This window comes from Zea mays, chromosome 4 (genome assembly GCF_902167145.1).
Source record: "Zea mays cultivar B73 chromosome 4, Zm-B73-REFERENCE-NAM-5.0, whole genome shotgun sequence".
NCBI classification, from domain to species: domain Eukaryota; kingdom Viridiplantae; phylum Streptophyta; class Magnoliopsida; order Poales; family Poaceae; genus Zea; species Zea mays.
The window spans coordinates 75,124,951-75,135,930 of NC_050099.1; positions in this window are offsets into that span (position 1 = coordinate 75,124,951).

Below are 10,980 nucleotides of genomic sequence, written 5' to 3' on the forward strand. Positions count from 1 at the left end.
ACTGTCGAACATGTTTCCATTTGTACTAGATGTAGAGATATTAATGTAGAAGCTATTGATGATCACCTTGCTATGATTAAACAACAAAATGATCACATAGCTAAACTGACTACTAAAATTAATGAGCATAAACTTGAAAATGAAAAATTTAAATTTGCTATAAGCATGCTCTATAATGGGAGACGCACTGGCATTAAGGATGGCATTGGTTTCCAACAAGGAAGCAATGTCGAGCTTAATGCCCCTAAAAGATTGTCTAATTTTGTTAAGGGCAAAGCTCCCATGGTTTAGGATAGTGAGGGTTACATTTTATATCCTGCAAACTATCCCGAACATAAGATTAGGAGAATTCATGCTAGAAAACCTCACACTGTCTCTCATCATGCATTTATGTATAAAAATGAGGCTTCTAGCTCTAGGCAATCAACTCATGTAAAATTGCCTAAAAGGAAAACACCTACTGCATGAAATGAGCATAACATTTCATTTAATACTTTTGATGCTTCATATGTTTTAACTAACAAATCAGGCATAGTAGTTGCCAAATATGTTGGGGGCAAACACAAGAGCTCCGAAACTTGTGTTTGGGTACCCAAGGTGCTTGTTTCTAACATCAAAGGACCCAAGACTGTTTGGGTACCTAAGAATAAGGCCTAAATTTGTTTTGTAGGTTTATGCATCCGGTGGTTCAAGTTGGATAATCGATAGCGGGTGCACAAACCACATGACTGGGGAGAAGAGAATGTTCTCCTCCTATGAGAAAATCGAAGATACCCAACGAGCTATCACATTCGGGGATGGAAATCAAGGTTTGGTCAAAGGTTTGGGTAAAATTGCTATATCACATGACCATTCTATTTTCAATGTTTTTCTTGTAGATTCTTTAGATTATAATTTGCTTTCTGTTTCTCAATTATGCAAAATGGGCTACAACTGTCTATTTACAGATATAGGTGTTACTGTCTTTAGAAGAAGTGATGATCCAATAGCTTTTAAGGGAGTGCTAGAGGGTCAGCTATATTTAGTTGATTTTAATGAGAACAAAACTGAACTTAACACTTGCTTAATTGCTAAGACTAATATGGGTTGCTCTGGCATCGCCGACTAGCCCATGTTGGAATGAAGAATCTTCCCAAGCTTTTAAAGGGAGAACACGTTTTAGGACTAACAAATGTTCATTTTGAGAAAGACAGGGTTTGTAACGCATGCCAAGCAGGAAAGCAGGTTGGAGCTCATCATCCACACAAGAACATCATGACGATTGACAGGCCACTCGAGCTACTCCACATGGATCTATTCGGCCCGCTAGCTTACATAAGCATCGGCGGGAGTAAGTACTGTCTTGTTATTGTGGATGATTATTCTCGCTTCACTTGGGTATTCTTTTTATAGGAAAAATCACAAACCCAAGATACATTAAAGGGATTCTTAAGACAGGCTCAAAATGAGTTCGGTTTAAGTATCAAGAAGATAAGAAGCGACAATGGGACGGAGTTCAAAAATTCTCAAATCGAAGGCTTTCTTGAGGATGAGGGCATCAAGCATGAGTTCTCTTCTCCCTACACACCACAACAAAATGGTGTAGTGGAGAGAAAGAATAGAACTCTACTGGATATGGCAAGAACCATGCTTGATGAGTACAAGACTCTGGACCGGTTTTGGGCTGAGGCGATTAACACCGCCTGCTACTCCATCAACCGACTCTATCTTCACCGAATCCTCAAGAAGACATCATATGAACTCCTCATTGGTAAAAAGCCCAATGTTTCATATTTTAGAATCTTTGGAAGCAAATGTTTTATTCTTATTAAAAGAGGTAGAAAATCTAGATTTGCTCCTAAGGTTGTAGAAGGCTTTTTACTAGGTTATGACTCAAACACAAGGGCATATAAAGTCTTCAACATATCCACTAGTTTGGTTGAAGTTTCTTGTGACATTGTGTTTGATGAGACTAACGGCTCCCAAGTGGAGCAAGTTGATCTTGATGAGTTAGATGATGAAGAGGCTCCATGTGTTGCGCTAAGGAACATGTCCATTGGGGATGTGTGTCCTAAGGAATCCGAAGAGCCCACACAAGCACAATATCAATCATCATCTTCCATCCAAGCATCTCCACCAACTCAAGATGAGGATCCGGTTTAAAATGATGAAGATGAAAATCAAGAGGATGAGTCACCTCAAGAGAAGGACAATGATCAAGGGGAAGATGATAATGATAAAGACAAGGAAGATGAGCAAGAAATTCATGGTCAAAGACCGCCACACCCAAGAGTCCACCAAGCAATTCAACGAGATCACCCGTCAACTCCATCCTTGGTGACATTCATAAGGGTAACTGAAAGTCACCTAGAGGGGGGTGAATAGGGCGAATCTGAAATTTATAAACTTAAGCACAACTACAAGCCGGGTTAGCATTAGAAATAAGAACGAGTCCGAGAGAGGGCGAAAAACAAATCGTAAGCAAATAAAGAGTGAGACACAAGGATTTGTTTTACCGAGGTTCGGTTCTTGCAAACCTACTCCCCGTTGAGGTGGTCACAAAGACTGGGTCTCTTTCAACCCTTTCCCTCTCTCAAACGGTCACTTACACCGAGTGAGCTTCTCTTCTCAATCAAACGGGACACAAAGTCCCCACAAGGACTACCACACAATTGGCGTCTCTTGCCTCGGTTACAATTGCGTTGATCACAAGAAGAATGAGAAAGAAAAGAAGCAATCCAAGCGCAAGAGCTCAAATGAACACAAATGTCGCTCTCTCTAGTCACTATTTGATTTGGAGTGATTCCGGACTTGGGACAGGATTTGATCTCTTTGATTGTGTCTAGAATTGAATGCTATAGCTCTTGTAATGTGTTGAAGGTGGAAAACTTGGATGCCATTGAATGTGGGGTGGTTGGGGTATTTATAGCCCCAACCACCAAAAGTGGCCATTGGAAGGCTGCTGTCGCATGGCGGGCGACACTGTCCAGTGCGCCAGCCACGTCAGCCAGCCGTTGGGTTCTGACCGTTGGAGCTCTGACTGGTGGGGCCTCTGGGCTGTCCGGTGGTGCACCGGACAGGTCCTGTAGACTGTCCGGTGCGCCAACTGCGCGTGCTCTGTCCTCTGCGCGCGCAGACGCGCATTAAATGCGTTGTAGGCGACCGTTGCACGCGAAGTAGCCGTTGCTCCGCTAGCACACCGGACAGTCCGGTGTGACACCGGACAGTCCGGTGAATTATAGCGGAGCGGCCTCCCATTTTCCCGAAGGTGGCAAGTTCAGCTTTGAGTTCCCTGGTGCACCGGACACTGTCCGGTGGCACACCGGACAGTTCGGTGCGCCAGACCAGGGTGCCTTTTGGGATGTCTTTTGCTCTCTTTGTTTGAACCCTTTCCTGGTCTTTTTATTGGCTTATTGTGAACCTTTGGCACCTGTAAAACTTATAGACTAGAGCAAACTAGTTAGTCCAATTATTTGTGTTGAGCAATTCAACCACCAAAATCAATTAGGAAAAAGGTGTAGGCCTAATTCCCTTTCAATCTCCCCCTTTTTGGTGATTGATAACAACACAAACCAAAGCAAGTATAGAAGTGCATAATTGAACTAGTTTGCATAATGTAAGTGCAAAGGTTACTTAGAATTGAACCAATAAATATTTTCATAAGATATGCATGGATTGTTTCTTTATTTTTAACATTTTGGACCACACTTGCACCACATGTTTTGTTTTTGCAAATTCTTTTGTAAATTCTTTTCAAAGTCCTTTTGCAAATAGTCAAAGGTAAATGAATAAGATTTTGAGAAGCATTTTCAAGATTTGAAATTTTCTCCCCCTGTTTCAAATGCTTTTCCTTTGACTCAAACAAAACTCCCTCTTAATAAGATCCTCCTCTTAGTGTTCAAGAGGGTTTTAAGATACCAATTTGAAAAAATCATCATTTTGAAAGAAAAACTTTTTCTTAAATTTTTGAAAATTGGTGGTGGTGCGGTCCTTTTGCTTTGGGCTAATACTTTCTCCCCCTTTGGCATGAATCGCTAAAAACGGATACTTTGAGTGAAATATAAGCCCTTTTAACTAATTTCTCCCCCTTTGGTTAACAAAATATGAGTGAAGATTATACCAAAGTTGGAGAGTTGCTCGGAGCGACGGCGAAGGAAGAGTAATTTGATCGAGTGGAGTGGAAGCTTTTGTCTTCGCCGAAGACTCCAAATCCCTTTCAATCTATGACTTGGTTTGAAATTCACTTGAAAACACATTAGTCATAGCATATAAAAGAGACATGATCAAAGGTATATTTATGAGCTATGTGTGCAAAACATCAAAAGAAATTCCTAGAATCAAGAATATTTAGCTCATGCCTAAGTTTGTTAAAAGTTTATTCATCTAGTGGCTTGGTAAAGATATCGGCTAATTGTTCCTTAGTGTTAATATATGCAATCTCGATATCTTCCTTTTGTTGGTGATCCCTTAAGAAATGATACCGAATGGCTATGTGTTTAGTGCGGCTATGTTCAACGGGATTATCCGCCATACGGATTGCACTCTCATTATCACATAGAAGAGGAACTTTGGTTAATTTGTAACCATAGTCCCTAAGGGTTTGCCTCATCTAAAGTAATTGCGCGCAACAATGGCCTGCGGTAATATACTCGGCTTCGGCGGTAGAAAGAGCTAAGGAATTTTGCTTCTTTGAAGCCCAAGACACCAGAGATCTTCCCAAGAACTGGCAAGTCCCCGATGTGCTCTTTCTATTAATTTTACACCCCGCCCAATCGGCATCCGAATAACCAATTAAGTCAAATGTGGATCCCCGAGGGTACCAAAGCCCAAACTTAGGAGTATAAACTAAATATCTCAAGATTCGTTTTACGGCCGTAAGTGAAAGGGAAATGTGCCCTTGGGCCATTTCTAAGTATTTTGGTGATTTAGTGTCCAACACAAGTGCTTAAATGTAAAATGGTGGACAAAGTACAAACCAAGGATAAAGGTATGTTTCTCAGACTTAGTACATTGTTTTATGAACTAATGTATTGTGTCTAAGTGCTGGAAACAGGAAAAATCGAATTGGAAATGAGATGGCTTTGTTCAGCCAAAGTCTGCTGAGTCTGGGAGCACCGGACTGTCCGGAGGTGCACCGGACAGTGTCCGGTGCGCCAGGCTGGCTCGAGTGAACTGGCCGCTCTCGGGAATCCACCGGCGACGTACGACTATAATTCACCGGACTGTCTGGTGTGCACCGGACTGTCCGGTGAGCCAACGGTCGGCCGGGCCAACGGTCGGCCGCGCGATCTGCGCGGGACACGTGGCTGAGCCAACGGCTAGAAGGGGGCACCGGACTGTCCGGTGTGCACCGGACATGTCCAGTGCACCAACGGCTCTCTGGCAGCCAACGGTCGATTGCGCCATTTATGGAAAGAAATCGAGCACCGGACATGTCCGGTGTGCACCGGACTGTCCGGTGCGCCAGTCGACAGAAGGCAAGATCAGCCTTCCTAGATTGCTCTCAACGGCTCCTAGCTGCCTTGGGGCTATAAAAGGGACCCCTAGGCGCATGGAGGAGGACACCAAGCATCCTTTGAGCACATTTGATCACTCACACATCATTCTTGCGCACTTGTTCGACATTCTAGTGATTTGAGCTCCGTTCTAGTGTGCTAGTCTTTTTGAGCTCAAGTCTGGGTCTTGTGTGTGCGTATTTGCTGTGATCTTTGTGTCTTGTGTGAGTTGCTCATCCCTCCCTTACTCCGTGATTCTTTGTGAACATCAAAAGTGTAAGGGCGAGAGGCTCCAAGTTGTGGAGATTCCTCGCGAACGGCATAAGAAAAGAAAAGCAAAACACCGTGGTATTCAAGTTGATCATTGGATCACTTGAGAGGAGTTGAGTGCAACTCTCGTCCGTTGGGACGCCACAACGTGGAGTAGGCAAGTTTTGTACTTGGCCGAACCACGGGATAAACCACTGCGTCATCTCTGTGTTGAACTCTTTGTGGTTATCGTATTGTGCAAGATCTTCTCTCTAGCCACTTGGTGATTATTGTGCTAACACTTAACCAAGTTTTGTGGCTTAAGTTTTAAGTTTTACAGGATCACCTATTCACCCCCCCCTCTAGGTGCTCTCAATTGGTATCAGAGCCGTTCTCTTCAAGAAAGGGACTAACCGCCCGAAGAGATGGATCCTAAGGGGAAGGGAATTGTGATCAACGACAAGGAGGAGTCCTTCATCAACGAGCCGAAGGAGGACAAGCCTACTGACTCGGGCTCGGGCCACAGACGCAAAGATGGGAAGAAGAAGAAGACAAGACGCATCAAGGAGATCGTCTACTACGACGACAGTGATGAGTCCACTTCTTCCCAAAAGGACAACGACGACAACGACTGCGAGAGAAGGAAACCGGTTAATTCAAACTTTTCTTTTGACTACTCTCGTATTCCGCAAAGTACAAATGCTCATTTATTATCAATTCCACTTGGTAAACCTCCTCACTTTGATGGAGAGGACTACGGATTTTGGAGTCACAAAATGCGTAGTCATTTGTTCTCTCTCCATCCAAGCATATGGGAGATAGTTGAGAACGGAATGCATTTTGATAGTAGTGATAGTCCCATGTTTATCAATGAGCAAATTCATAAAAATTCACAAGCTACTACTGTTCTTCTAGCTTCTTTGTGCAGGGATGAATACCACAAAGTGAGCGGCTTGGATAACGCCAAGCAAATTTGGGACACCCTCAAGATCTCTCATGAGGGGAATGATGTCACAATGCTCACCAAGATGGAGTTGGTGGAAGGCGAACTCGGGAGATTCGCTATGATAAGGGGAGAAGAGCCAACTCAAATGTACAACCGGCTAAAGACCCTTGTCAACAAGATAAGAAGCTATGGAAGCACGCGATGGACGGACCACGATGCCGTCCGCCTAATGCTAAGGTCTTTTACTGTCCTTGATCCTCATCTTGTAAACAATATTCGTGAGAATCCTAGGTACACCAAGATGACGCCCGAGGAGATACTTGGAAAGTTCGTGAGCGGGCGAATGATGATCAAGGAAGCAAGATACGTGGACGACGCATTGAATGGTCCAATCAATGAGCCTCAACCTCTTGCTCTCAAGGCAACAAGAAGCAATGAGACGCTACCTAGCAAGGTGGCACAAATTGAGGCGGCCGGACTTAATGATGAAGAGATGGCTCTCATCATCAAGAGATTCAAGACGGCGCTAAAAGGTCGCAAGGGGCAGCCAAGCAAGACCAAGACAAAGGGGAAGCGCTCATGCTTCAAATGTGGTAAGCTTGGTCATTTTATTGCTAACTGTCCCGACAATGATAGTGATCAGGATCAAGGGAACAAGAGGGAAAAGAAGAAGAACTATAAGAAGGCAAAGGGCGAGGCGCATCTAGGCAAGGAGTGGGATTCAGATTGCTCCTCTTCCGACTCCGACAATGAAGGACTCGCCGCCACCGCCTTCAACAAGTCATCCCTCTTCCCCAACGAGCGTCACACATGCCTTATGGCAAGGGAGAAGAAGGTATGTACTCGAAACACTACTTATGCTTCTTCAAGTGAGGACGAATCTAGTGATGAGGATGAAATAGATTATTCATGTTTATTTAAGGGCCTAGATAGAACCAAGGTAGATAAGATTAATGAATTGATTGATGCTTTAAATGATAAGAATAGGCTTCTAGAAAAGCAAGAGGATCTTTTGTATGAAGAACATGATAAGTTTGTAGAGGCACAAAAATCCCTTGCATTAGAAATTAAGAGGAATGAAATGCTTGCTTGTGAGTTGTCTACATGCCATGATTCTATTTCTAGCTTAAAGAGCATAAATGATGATTTGAATGCTAAGTTAAGAATAACTAGTAAATCAACATCTTGTGTAGAAAATGATGTTATTTGCAATAGGTGTAGAGATTTTGATATTGATGCTTGTAGTGAACACATAGCCTCTATTGCAAAATTAAATGATGAAGTTGCTAGTCTTAATACCCAACTTAAGACTAGCAAAAGTGAATCTGAAAAATTAAAATTTGCAAGGGATGCATACACAATTGGTAGACACCCCTCAATTAAGGATGGTCTTGGCTTCAAGAGGGAAGTCAAGAACTTAACAAGCCATAAGGCTTCCATCTCCACAAAGGAGAAAGGGAAGGCCCCTATGGCAAGTAATGCTAAAAAGAACCATGCCTTCATGTACCATGATAGAAAATTTTCTAGAAATGTTCATAATGATAGGAGTTGTAATGCTTACAATGCTTTTGACTCTCATGCCATGTTTGCTTCTAGTTCTTCCTATATGCATGGTAGAAACGTGTTTAGAAGAAATGTTGTTCATCATATGCCTAGAAAGAATTTTGTTCATGCTCCTAGGAAAGTTATGAATGGACCCTCTACAATTTATCATGCCTTAAATGCTTCCTTTGCTATTTGTAGAAAGGATAGGAAGATAATTGCTAGAAATTAGGGGCAAAATGCAAGGGTGATAAAACTTGCATTTGGGTCCCTAAGGAAATTGTGACTAACCTTGTAGGACCCAACAAGAGTTGGGTACCTAAGACCCAAGCCTAAATTTGCCTTGCAGGTTTATGCATCCGGGGGTTCAAGCTGGATTATCGACAGCGGATGCACAAACCATATGACGGGGGAGAAGAAGATGTTCACCTCCTACGTCAAGAATAAGGATTCCCAAGATTCAATCATATTTGGTGATGGGAACCAAGGCAAGGTGAAAGGCTTAGGCAAGATTGCAATTTCAAATGAGCACTCTATCTCTAATGTATTTTTAGTTGAGTCTCTGGGATATAATCTACTATCTGTTAGTCAATTGTGCAATATGGGATATAACTGTCTATTCACTAATATAGATGTGTCTGTCTTTAGAAGATGTGATGGTTCACTAGCTTTTAAGGGTGTACTAGACGGCAAACTTTATTTAGTTGATTTTGCAAAAGAGGAGGCCGGTCTAGATGCATGCTTAATCGCTAAGACTAGCATGGGCTGGCTGTGGCATCGCCGCTTAGCACATGTGGGGATGAAGAACCTTCACAAGCTTCTAAAGGGAGAACACGTGATAGGTTTGACTAACGTGCAATTCGAAAAAGATAGACCTTGTGCAGCTTGTCAAGCAGGTAAACAAGTGGGAGGAGCACATCACAGCAAGAATGTGATGACCACCTCAAGACCTCTGGAGCTGCTGCATATGGACCTCTTCGGACCCGTCGCTTATCTAAGCATAGGTGGAAGTAAGTATGGTTTAGTCATTGTGGATGATTTTTTCCGCTTCACTTGGGTATTCTTTTTACGGGATAAGTCTGAGACCCAAGGAACCCTCAAGCGCTTCCTAAGGAGAGCTCAAAACGAGTTTGAGCTCAAGGTGAAGAAGATAAGGAGCGACAATGGATCCGAGTTCAAGAACCTTCAAGTGGAGGAGTTCCTTGAGGAGGAGGGGATCAAGCACGAGTTCTCCGCTCCCTACACACCTCAGCAAAATGGTGTGGTAGAGAGGAAGAACAGGACGCTCATAGATATGGCGAGGACTATGCTTGGAGAATTCAAGACCCCCGAGCGTTTTTGGTCGGAAGCTGTGAACACGGCTTGCCACGCCATCAACAGGGTCTACCTTCACCGCCTCCTCAAGAAGATGTCGTATGAGCTTCTAACCGGTAACAAACCCAATGTATCTTACTTTCGTGTATTTGGGAGCAAATGCTACATTCTAGTGAAGAAGGGTAGAAATTCTAAGGGTGTGTTTGGTTTGACTTTTGGCTTTGGCTTTTGCCCCCTAAAAGCCAAAAGCCAACCAAAGGGTTGGATCCAGGAAGCAGCTTTTTCTAAAAGACGACTTTCTCGTAGTGGAAATCTGAAAGCACCCCTGGACCTGCTTTTAGTGGCTTTCTGTGAAAACATATATCGAAGAATTTTTAATGACTTTTAGTGGTTTCCACCAAACGGTTTTTAGCTTTTTAATAGCTTACAGCCTACAACAGCTTTTTCCACAGCTCACAGCCCACAGCAACTTTTTTCACAGCCACAGCCCAACCAAACAGACCCTAAGTTTGTTCCCAAAGCTGTAGAAGGGTTTTTATTAGGTTATGATTCAAATACAAAGGCGTATAGGGTCTTCAACAAATCATCGGGTTTAGTTGAAGTCTCTAGCGATGTTGTATTTGATGAGACTAATGGCTCTCCAAGAGAGCAGGTTGTTGATCTTGATGATGTAGATGAAGAAGACGTTCCAACGGCCGCGATACGCACCATGGCGATTGGAGATGTACGGCCTCAGGAACATTTGGAGCAAGATCAACCTTCTTCCTCAACTATGGTGCATTCCCCAGCCAAAGATGAAGAACAGGTACCTCAAGTGGAGGCACATGATCAAGGGGGAGCACAGGATGTTCAAGTTGAAAAGGAAGAAGCACCTCAGGCACCTCCAACCCAAGTTCGAGCGACGATTCAAAGGGATCATCCCGTCGACCAGATATTGGGTGATATTAGCAAGGGAGTAACTACTCGTTCAAGATTAGTTAATTTTTGTGAGCATTACTCCTTTATCTCTTCTATTGAGCCTTTCAGGGTAGAAGAGGCCTTGCTAGATCCGGACTGGGTGTTGGCCATGCAGGAGGAACTCAACAACTTCAAGCGCAATGAAGTTTGGACACTGGTGCCTCGTCCCAAGCAAAATGTTGTGGGAACCAAGTGGGTGTTCCGCAACAAACAAGACGAGCACGGAGTGGTGACAAGGAACAAGGCTCGACTTGTGGCAAAAGGTTATGCCCAAGTCGCAGGTTTGGACTTTGAGGAGACCTTTGCTCCTGTGGCTAGGCTAGAGTCCATTCGTATTTTGCTAGCATATGCCGCTCACCATTCTTTCAGGTTGTTCCAAATGGATGTGAAGAGCGCTTTCCTCAACGGGCCAATCAAGGAGGAGGTGTACGTAGAGCAACCCCTGGCTTCGAGGATGAACGATACCCCGACCACGTGTGTAAGCTCTCTAAGGCGCTC